Below are 10,915 nucleotides of genomic sequence, written 5' to 3'. Positions count from 1 at the left end.
CAATAGCTTTTATTAGTATCTAGAAATATATTAATTACTGACCCGTCCAGCAGGTCCAGTTATCTGAGGGTCACGAAGGGACCTCCTCCTAAGAACCAAATGGGGGGTAGAGAGAGACGAGGGCCTTGTACGAAAAACGACATGGTAACTGTTCTGGAATGTATCAAGGCCCCAAATCTATTGAAAAAAGACCAAGGCTTAAATGCACAAGCAAAAGGGGAAGTTCAGATACTTATCAGTGGGAGGGGTAGGGCAATACAAGCAAAAGGAGAAGTACTTATGTGAGGGGGGGCAATAGAAATTCTTTCTTTTGGCAGCTACACAGGGAAGCAGGAACTTGGTGGTATCAGGGTGTGGTCAGGACTCTTGATGATTTAGGGCTGGAACATTCTCGGAATCGGTGTGTCGGTGGCCCGCTTTTGACCCCTTTTTCTTCTCGGGGGGGGGGGGGGGAGAGGCCCAATTTAGAGATCAAGAGTTGTCTTAATAGTTCCCAACAAATTACTACTGCACTCAATTTAAAGAAAGATTCCTAATAGATATTCTTATTTGTACTTGCATTAGAATGAAAAGGTATGTTAATATACATAGGATCTTTTAAAAGATATTAAAATACATGCACATAATGTTAGCAGGTTTCTTTGATTTAACTCTAAAATCTTTTAATTTAAATTAAAAATTTTATGCCACATTGTAATTTATTCAGCAAACTTCATTCAGTGAGCCACAGATTTGTCCAAAATTGTAAGTAGATAAACTAGTAAAGAAACTAAGAAAAATGCTTCAAAGGTAGCTTCACAATTAAAATCATATACTATGGTACAAAGGATCCAACTTCAGTTCACAGCACCTACATTAGGCTGTTCACAAGTGACAGTAGCTCCAGCTCCAAGGTTTCTAAAACCCCCGGTTTTCAAGGGAACAAGGACTCAAATGTGGAAATGGACAGGAGGACACACACATATATAAAAAGTTAAAAAAACAAACAAACAAACCATTACAAAGGAAAAAAGAGTATATGTATATGTATGTGTATGTGTGTGTGTGTGTGTGTGTGTGTGTGTGTGTGTGTGTGTCTGTGTGTGTGTGTGTGTGTATGTGTATGTGTATATGTATATTATATGTATAGAGGTATTTTTACATTACATGAATAACAAGAATTTCAAACACCTCTTTATACTTTTTATCTTTACTAATTATAACCATATTGAAAACAAGTTCAACATCTGTAAATGTTTATGAGAAGTCCCTATACACAAAGCACTATCATTACATGCTTAAACCAAAAAGAATTATAGACCTCTAATAATATTGTCTTCATGAGAGAAAAAACAGAATTTATAGATTCCAGAATATATATAGTGATTGTATTATAGTCATTCTATGTATGATATTTTAAAGATTTCTTTATTTTATATATATGAGTGCACTGTAGCTGTCTTCAAGAAACAACAGAAGAGGACATCAGATTCCATTGCAGATGGTTGTAAGCCATCATGTAGTTGCTGGGAATTAAACTCAGGTCTTCTGGAAGAGCAGTCAGTGCTCTTAACCAGTGAGCTATCTCTCCAGTACCTACATATGTTTTGTATACATTATATAACACTGAAAAACTTAATCTTGGCTATAAATTTTAACATCCTTTTCATGTTCAAAATATTAATATTTTCAGGACTAAATTTACCTGCCAAGATTAGATTTTGCTGATAATGTTAAGAGGTCCTGCTGTGAAGAAAACAGACACTTTATTACCTGTTCATCTGGGTCACCTGAAACAATGTGGTTTCAAAGAAATGGATAAAACTTTCCATCTCTAACAATAATTTCATTAGTGTCTATTTTCTTTAGAGTGATATTAATATCAACCAAGACAAAGCTGCTATAGACTATTTTCATGGTTAGATTTTATTGAAATACAATAGAAACTAAATTTGTGAACATATGAAATAAAAACATATTTTTAACAAATTATTTTATTGAAAGTCATTGTTATATATTAATTTACATATGCTAATCTAAGCCTAGTGGGGTATGTAATGGCAGAAAAAAAACATTCAGAGCAGTTTGATTCTAAGAGATAACTTCATGATACAGTAAGGTGAAAACAAAAGAACAAAAGTAGAAAAAAAATATATTTTTTTTTCTAATATTCTAAGTGTACTCCTTAAAATTTCGATCTAAGTGAGGATACACAAATGTTCTATCTTGGGAAGTGATGTAATTTCATCACTTATTTCTGATTCCTTAAGAACAGAGCCATAACTTTCAATGTATAACAAAAAAATACCACCTCACTTTGTTGCCAGCTTTGTTTAAGCTCCATTTTGATAAAGAGATGATACATTTAGAGTTAGATTCCTCCCATCCCCTTACCCCTGTGTTAGGTAACAAACGTCAACTAATTTGAGCATAACACATTTTTATTCTTTGCACTACAACTAAGAGAAGTTGTGGATGTTTCCATTTATAACACAGCTAAAGCCATGGATAACACATTGCTTAAGATATATATTTGTCATTTTGGTTTGTCTACCACAGCCCCCAAATGTGAAATTTATGCACATTTTATTTATTATTTATTTATTCATTCTCTCTTTCTCTCTGTCTCTCTCTTTGTCTCTCTATCTGTCTCTGTCTTTCTCTGTGTCTGTGTCTCTGTCTCTCTGTGTCTGTCTGTCTATCTCTGTCTCTGTCTCTGTCTCTGTCTCTGTCTCTCTCTCCACATAGGCCCTTTATCTCTTCCCTCTCCTATTCTTGTATTCACAGGAGTACTCCCCTGGCCTCAATCATTGGGGGCCAGTGAACTGGCCCTAAAGCAGCTTCCCACTAAAGCTGCCTTTAATATAACCTAATTTGGCTTGAATGGCTCATTTCACTGGCAGAGAAATAACATTTCACATACTTGTATATTTTCCAACTTTAACTGAAAAATTTGAAAGAAAAATTTAAAGCAAAATTCACTACCACTGATGTTTTTTTACCCTATAAATGTATAAAAAACAAAACCCAGCACTAAAATCAAGTTCACAAATTCTCCAATAACTACCTTGTATTTAACAAAACTGTATTTTAAAAAAGACAGAAAGAGGTTAGTGAACTTCTCTCTAAATCTGAGGACATGAGTTTGATTCATTGAATTCAAATCTTTAGAGTAGAGAAGTAATACTTGCAAGTTATTCTCTAACCTGCATACACAGGCACAACCCCACAACCATACGTAAATAAATCTAAAATAATAATAATAATAATAATAATAATAATAATAATAATAATAAACAATGACTATAAAGCAATTACAATCCTTAATAAACACAGTACAAGGACTAATATTCCATTAATTCCTTTGTCTTATAATGTATTACAGTCTGGCCTTGAATGTTTGAGGCTCAGCTTCTTGAGTGTTAAGATTAAAGGGAAAACAAACATTCTTTGAGAAAGAAAATTTAAGCTAGAAGACTTGTTTTCCAAGAAATACTGCAGGAAATCCTTAAGCTCAATGGATATTATCATATACAGTAATTTAACTCACATACATACACACAAAAGAGCCAGTAAAGTTAATTATCTAATTATAAAAGGAGTCAAAGCATATCATTTCATTTATGCACAGTGTATTGCTGAATCCATAATACATACAAATATAATATATTTACCAATAATAGCTGAGTGGAAATGAGCAGGCAAAAATCTATATTATGTTAATGGAATTATACCAAACATTAACTCTAATGCACAGGAAACATGAAAGAAACAAACATGAAAAATAGTGCCTAAATGTAACAGAAGTTATGAATTATTCTTGTTTCCTTCTCTGTGTTTCTTTAAGAGATATCCAGTTCCATAAAATAATAATTGTAATAATTCATTATTATATTATTGCTAATCCTCTATAAAGATAGAATGTTCTATAATCAGAACACAAATAGGCAAAAAGTAATGTAATTATGAAGTAATATTGCTTCTTTATATAATATAAATTAATACACATATAGAGTCTGGTAATTTAAAACAAATATAGTAAGACAGAGAATAATCATAAAGAAATGCAGAAGAAACCCCCTGAAAAATCATTAAAACAATCAAAATGCCACATTAGAGAATATCAATTCAATTTAATAAAACAGTGCTAAAGGAAAGACAGGGAGAAATGCTATGATGCATATTTTAACAGAAAAATATTTACATTCAAATATAATAATAATAATGGTAATATGTTGTTGTTATGTAGATAGAATAAGTATTTCAATCAAAAGATGGAATCTATTTCAAGCTACTTTTTACAAATGACCTCACATAATTTTTCACGTCACCAATTTTATTTAAATCAAAGGTAAATACTGGTTAAATATAAATATTTAAAGAAGGTATAAAAACAACTAAAATTATAGTTATAATATCTGAAAATACCTACTTAACATTAGAAACTTTAGCAGTAGAAATAAAAATATTTTCTAATCTGGCCTTAAATACAAAGCAATGATAAAGATAGATTTACTTCAAACACGAAATACGGTAATTAAAATATTAAAAAATCAAATGGAAACCTAACCAACTCAATAAGACCTGGAGATGGAAATAAAAATATCTTCAAGCATTTTATTTACTTGTTTAGTTATCATATACATAATTGGATTATTTTAGCAACAACAGAAATCTAGTTCTTTTCAAATGTACCTGGATGGTTTTTAAAGTGAACCAAAGTGTATAACAAAAAGAAAGAATTAATGGAACGAACATTAACAATAAGGTAAGGAACAAAATAAGAAAGACAGGACAAGAAAAGAGTTAAGATTACATTTTAAAAGTTTGTAGGAATTTCTATTAAATGAACACACACACACACACACACACACACAATTTCAAGTAGCAAATGGATAAAACAGAAATTATGAAAAATACTTAGGTGTGAAAAAAATGATGAAATATGCAATATTTATTGTATACATTTAAACAGCATAAAAGGGAAATTTATGGTAGTTAATTACTAAGTCTATAAGATCTGTTTTTCTGTTTCAGTTATATATGTCTATGGAAAAGCAAATTTAGGAGGAAAAGCTTTTATTTCATTTACAGTTCGATGCAGATAGAGTCCATCATAGGAAGTAAGGTAAATCATGGTGACACTTGGAGGGTGCTGATTAATCACATTTTTCATTTACACACAGGAAACATTGAAGAAAATAGTGAAGTATTTCCTCCATCAAAGATACACCTCCTGAAGTTTCCAAAATGTTCCCAAATAGCATCCCAAACTGTTGACCAATATTCAAATACATGAGCCTATGGGAGACATTCCTCATGACAACAGTTACCAAGTTTCTATATAATGACACTAATGACACTGATAAATCATAAAAAGCATAGGTATTTAAATAAAGCAGAGGAAAGTTAATAGTAAAAATAATGAATTGAATTGAATTATTGAATATTAACCATAGCGTTAGAGATGATTTGTCAAAATCTCTAAATTTTATCTAGATCAAAAAAAAAAAAAAAAAGAATAGTTTAAAGTCTTTTTGATCGCTTTTAGATTTAAGGAATTAAGAAAGGAGTATTGCTGGGCATAGTGGCACATGCCTTTAATCCCAGCAATTGGGAGGCACAGGCAGGTGGATTTCTGAGTTCGAGGCCAGCCTGGTCTACAAAGTGAGCTCCAGGACAGACAGGGATATACAGAGAAACCCTGTCTTGGAAAAAAAAGAAAAAAAAAAGAGAGAGAAAAAAAGAAAAAAAAAGGAGTATTATGAACTATTTATGGCAATACATTTGAAAGCTTAGATAAAATTAATTACTAATATCTAGAAAGCTAAGGCCCTACATGGATTATTGGTAAATGGTACAAAATATATATATATAAAACTAATTAATGTCAGATTTTTATAAAATCTCCCAAAGTAGAGAAAAGAAAAATATAAATTATTCATATAGTGTGGCTAGAATGACATACATACAAAAATCAAAGGTACCACAGAAAATAAAAGATCATTCCACTTCCAAATATAAATAAAATCTTCAATATAGTACTGAAAAACTGAACCTAGTATTATAAGGAAGAAATGATAGTGACCTCACTTAACACAACTACTAGTGAATTTTCAGCTAAATATTTTTCTGAGAGTAAGCTAATCTATATCTAAAGACTAGTTCCTCCCCCCCTCCTTTAAAAAAAAATGGTTATTTTGTTCAGTTAGATTTCAAGTGTTATCTCCCTTCCAGGTTTCCTCTCCAAATCCCCCCCATCCCATCTGAATCACCCCTACCTCCAGGAGGGTCACCCCACCCACCTGCCCACTCCCGCCCCACCACACTAGCATTTCCCCACACTGGGGCATGAAGGGTACACAGATCCAAGGGCATCTCCTCCCTTTGATGCTAGACAATACCACCCTCTGCTACATATGCAGCTGGAGCCATGGTTGGTGGTTTAATCCCTGAGAGATCTGGGTGTCTTGTTGGTTGATATTATTCTTTGTCTGTGGTTACACACCACTACAGCTCCTTCAGTCCTTTCCCTAACTCCTCCACTGGGGTCCCCCTGCTCAGTCAGATGGTTGGCTGCAATCATCCCCACCTGTATTGCTAAGGCTCTGGCCATGCCTCTCAGGAGACAGCTGTATCAGGCTCCTGTCAGCAAGCACTTCTTGGTATCAGCAATAGTGACTTGGTTAGGTGGCTCCATAAGTGATGGACGCCCATGTGGTTCAGTCTCTGGATGACCATTCCTTCAGTGTCTGCTCCACTCTTTGCTCCTGTATTTCCTTTAGACAGTTGCAATTCTGGGTTAAATTTTTGAGAAGGGTGAGTGGCTCCATCCCTCAACAAGGGGGCCATGCCTAAACTCTGGATATGGTTTAGGCAGGTTCTCTCTCCCCTTTGTTGGGTAATTCAGCTTATGTCATCCCTCTGGGGTTCTGGGAGCCTCTTGCTCTCTTGGCATCTGGGACTTTCTGTTGGTTACCCCCAGTTCCCCATCCCCTATTGCTTCACAAATCTGTTGAATTTCCTGACCCTCTGTACATCTCCCCTATATAAAAACTATTTTCAAAGGACCCAAGAACATTCCGTTTAAAAAAAAAAAAAAAAAAACTATTATGATTGGACTAGAGTATGAAACCTTAAAATCAAAAGCGAGAGTGAAAATAAACTTAAATTATGATCTTAACATTAGTTATTAAATATGAATTTTAATTATTAAATTACTTTAAAATAATTATTAAATCACTTTTAAGTAATATTGCTATTAAGTATACTTTTTGTGGATATTTTTTCAAATGTTCGTTACAAAGTTGAGAAACATCTACTCCATTCCTAGTTTGTTGAATCTTTTTACTGCAAGTGGCTCTTAGACTTTATCATTATTGTAAATAGCAGTAGCTGTCCACTTGACACAAACAGAGTCACTTGGGAAAAGGGAATTTGAACTAGAGTGTTGTGCAGATCCAATGGACTTCTTATTTGCAAATTGATATGGGCTAGTCCAGCTCACTCTTGGCCATGCCATCCCATCCGTAGGCAACTGGGCCTGGGCAAAGGTAACTGAGCAATCCATAAGGAACAAACCAATAAGTAGTATTATTCCATAGTCTCTGCTTCAACTCTTGCCTTGAATTTCTGTACCAATTTCTCTTAATGACTCTTTGTTACCTATAAGTCAAAAAAAAATGTAAACCAAAACAAAAAACCTTTCTTCCTACAGTTAATTTTGTTTGTAGTGTTTCTCATAATAACATAAAGCAAACTAGAAGCTACTGGAAGTTTTAAGATGATCCTGTTTATTATTTTATCAATTGTTTCATTATATGAATATGGTGTGCTATATTTATTTTCTAATGTTTATATCCTGCAAAGATTCCCCTTCTTTTATGACCATGTGAGACATTTCTCATTACTGAAGTCATGGTTTTGTAGTATTCAACCATGGTTGTTGTGTTTTCTTTCTATTTAATTTTGTTAATTATTTTCATAGTATATATTGGGCTCTTGTTTTAGAAGATTACAGGTCTACATTTGTTACATTACTCAGGTAGTCTTACCCTTTTGTCCCAACAGTATGTCTAATAGCAATTTTCTTCTCACATATTTTTGTTGATTAATATTATTATTTATAAGTCTATATCCAGATATTTTGGCTATATTTTCATTCATATTCTTTTCTATACTTACTTCAACTTATCTCTACCTTAGAAGTTAATATGCATATTGATAGCAAGATTTTGGATCACCAAGTTGTTAAATAATGATGAAGAGACTCATTAAAATTTATTATAGATTAGGACATTAGTTGGACAGACTCTCACGTAGCTCAATCTACATTGACACAACTGTATCAACCCTACATCCTATCATGTAGTTAGGTCTTTGCCTCTATTTCAGTCCTAATATATCTGTTCCTCTCCATGCCCCACTTGTGAATGTCCCACCTTTGATTACTTCTCCCCGAGTCCCTTTCTTTGCCAAGTAGCTCAGCCCGCAACTTTCTGCCTAGGCATTCTTCATCAGATCTTTATTAAAGCCAATCAGCATAGAAAGTCAACCAGCACATAAGAAAGAATAATTGTTTACAAAATATGTGTCCAGTGATTAGCCATAGGAATAACAGTACCAAGAACTGGCTAATACTTAGTTCACTAGCAGCTTAACAATTGAATATCCCTACATAAAAGGTGGAACAAAATAATCAAGGAAAGTAGAGGGTAGGAGGGACTTGGGAGGGAGAAAAGACAGGGAGGGGGGGAAAGAAGGATGAATCAGGTATGGGAGGAGATGTAGATTACGAGGGTCAGGAAATTGTTCAGAGATGTGTAGCAATTGGGGATGGGGAACTGGAGGTAGCAACCAGAAAGTCTCAGATATCAGGAAAGCAAGAGCCTCCCAAGACCCCACAGGGATGACGATATCCCACCAAGAGGAGAGAGAACTTGTAGAGCCCATACCCACAGGTTAGGCATGGTTCCCTGGTTGAGGGATGGGGTCACACACCCATTTCCCAAATTTTAACCCAGAATAGCTCCTGTCTAAAATAAATACAGGGGCAAAGAGTAGAGCAGACACTGAAGGAAAGGCCATACAGAGACTGCCCCATCTGGGAATCTGCCCCACATGCAGACACCAAACTCAGACACTATTGCTGATGCCAAGAAGTGCTTGCTGACAGAAGACTGATAGAGCTGCCTCCTGAGAGGCTCTACCAGATCCTGACCAATACAGATTAGGATGCTTGCAGCTAACTATCTGACTGAGCAAGGGGACCCCAATGGAAGAATTAAGGGAAGGACTGAAAGAGCTGAAGAAGCTTTATCTGGCATCTTGGGAGGAGAGGCCCTTGATCCTGTGAAGGCTCAATTCCCCATTGTAGAAAAATGCCAGGTCCATGAGGCAGGAGTGAGTAGGTGGGTCGGGGAGCACCCTCAGAAGGATGGTAATGGATGGGATGGGATGGGGTTTGCAGAGGAGAAAATGGGAAAGGGAATAAAATTTGAAATGTAAATTAATAAAATATCCAATCAAAACAATTTAATATCAGAGATGACATTCACACAGTGTACCCCAACACATCTCTCTCTGTGCTACTTTAAACGGCAATACCTTCCACAGGCTGAGATGTTGGAACACTTTAAGAATAGGAAGTATACATTTGATTGAAGAAGTATGTCACTATGGGTGGCCACTCAGATTTTAAAAAAAGTTGTGCCATTCCTAGCGTAATTTCTGTTCCTGCTTGTGATTCGAGATGTGAAACATCAGCTCTAGGCTTCCAGCTCCAGTTGTCACGCCTATTTGCTGACACACTTACCCTCCATGATAGTCAATGACTCTATTCTTTCTAGAATACATAGTAAGTCCCAAATAAACTCTTCCTTCTGAAAATTGCTTTTGGTAATAATAGTTATCATAGCAATAGAAAGTAACTAAGACACTATCATATATGCTTTTTTATTCTTTTATTAGTTCTCTGAGAGATTCTTCCAAAGTGTTTCTGTGATATTTCCCCCGTGTTAACTAACTCTTCCTAGATCCTTTCCCTAAGACAATTTTCTCACTTTTCTCTTATCAAAGGCAATTTGTGCTTCTCTAATATTTTCAGAGCTATGGCTTTCCACTAGACTTTGGTAAACTTATCAGGATTCTCTTTTAGTGAAAACTGATCCTTTTTTTTACCAATGTCTAACAATTGGCCTTAACTAGAGGTGTAACTTTGTGTGTGTGTGTGTGTGTGTGTGTGTGTGTGTGTGTGTGTGTGTGTGTGTGTATCGTTTCAAACTCTGAATTTTAATTGCAATCTTAAGTTAATTTATATTTCTTGTATTGTATTTCACTCCTCAAATAATTCATTCCTCCCAGATTTTAGTAGATAAATATATAACACTAAAGTATTTTAATGGATTTTTATGTTTATGGTATTCTTGTGATTAAATTATTTTCTTAAACTTCTCTGAAAGCTGTTGATCATTACTTATTTTAAAAAGTTTAGTTAAAGCCAGTCCCTTGCCATCTTGGGCACAAACTCCATGGGCTCTAGCACACCTAGGATCTTGGGATAACTGAAAGAACAGGGACAAAGTAAACCTGCCCAACCAGCAACTGGGATTCCTTCTGGTGGCTCTGTCCCTCCCCTCCCATCTTGGGCTAGATTTGAAAGGTCCTAGCACACCCAGGATCATGGATTCACTGAGACTAGTCTACACAGGAGAGCACATGTGCAGCAGAAGCAACAGAGCTTCTTGGAGAAGGTCACTTCAGGCGTTCATTCTCAGCCAGGAGGCAGATCTGAGACGGAGACCCCTGAGCTGCTACCCCTCAAGAGGAGAGTTGGCTTCCAGAGAGGGCTCTGACCCCAGGACTCAGGAGGTGGGTCTGAGCTTCAGACATTTGTGCACCTTCCCTACAAGAGGAGAGCTTGCCTGCAGAGAGTGCT

This window comes from Mus caroli, unplaced genomic scaffold (genome assembly GCF_978045245.1).
Source record: "Mus caroli unplaced genomic scaffold, Mus_caroli_1 scaffold_5, whole genome shotgun sequence".
Classification (NCBI taxonomy): Eukaryota; Metazoa; Chordata; class Mammalia; order Rodentia; family Muridae; genus Mus; species Mus caroli.
The sequence above is the reverse complement of the archived record's forward strand: the minus strand, read 5'-3'. Positions refer to the sequence as shown.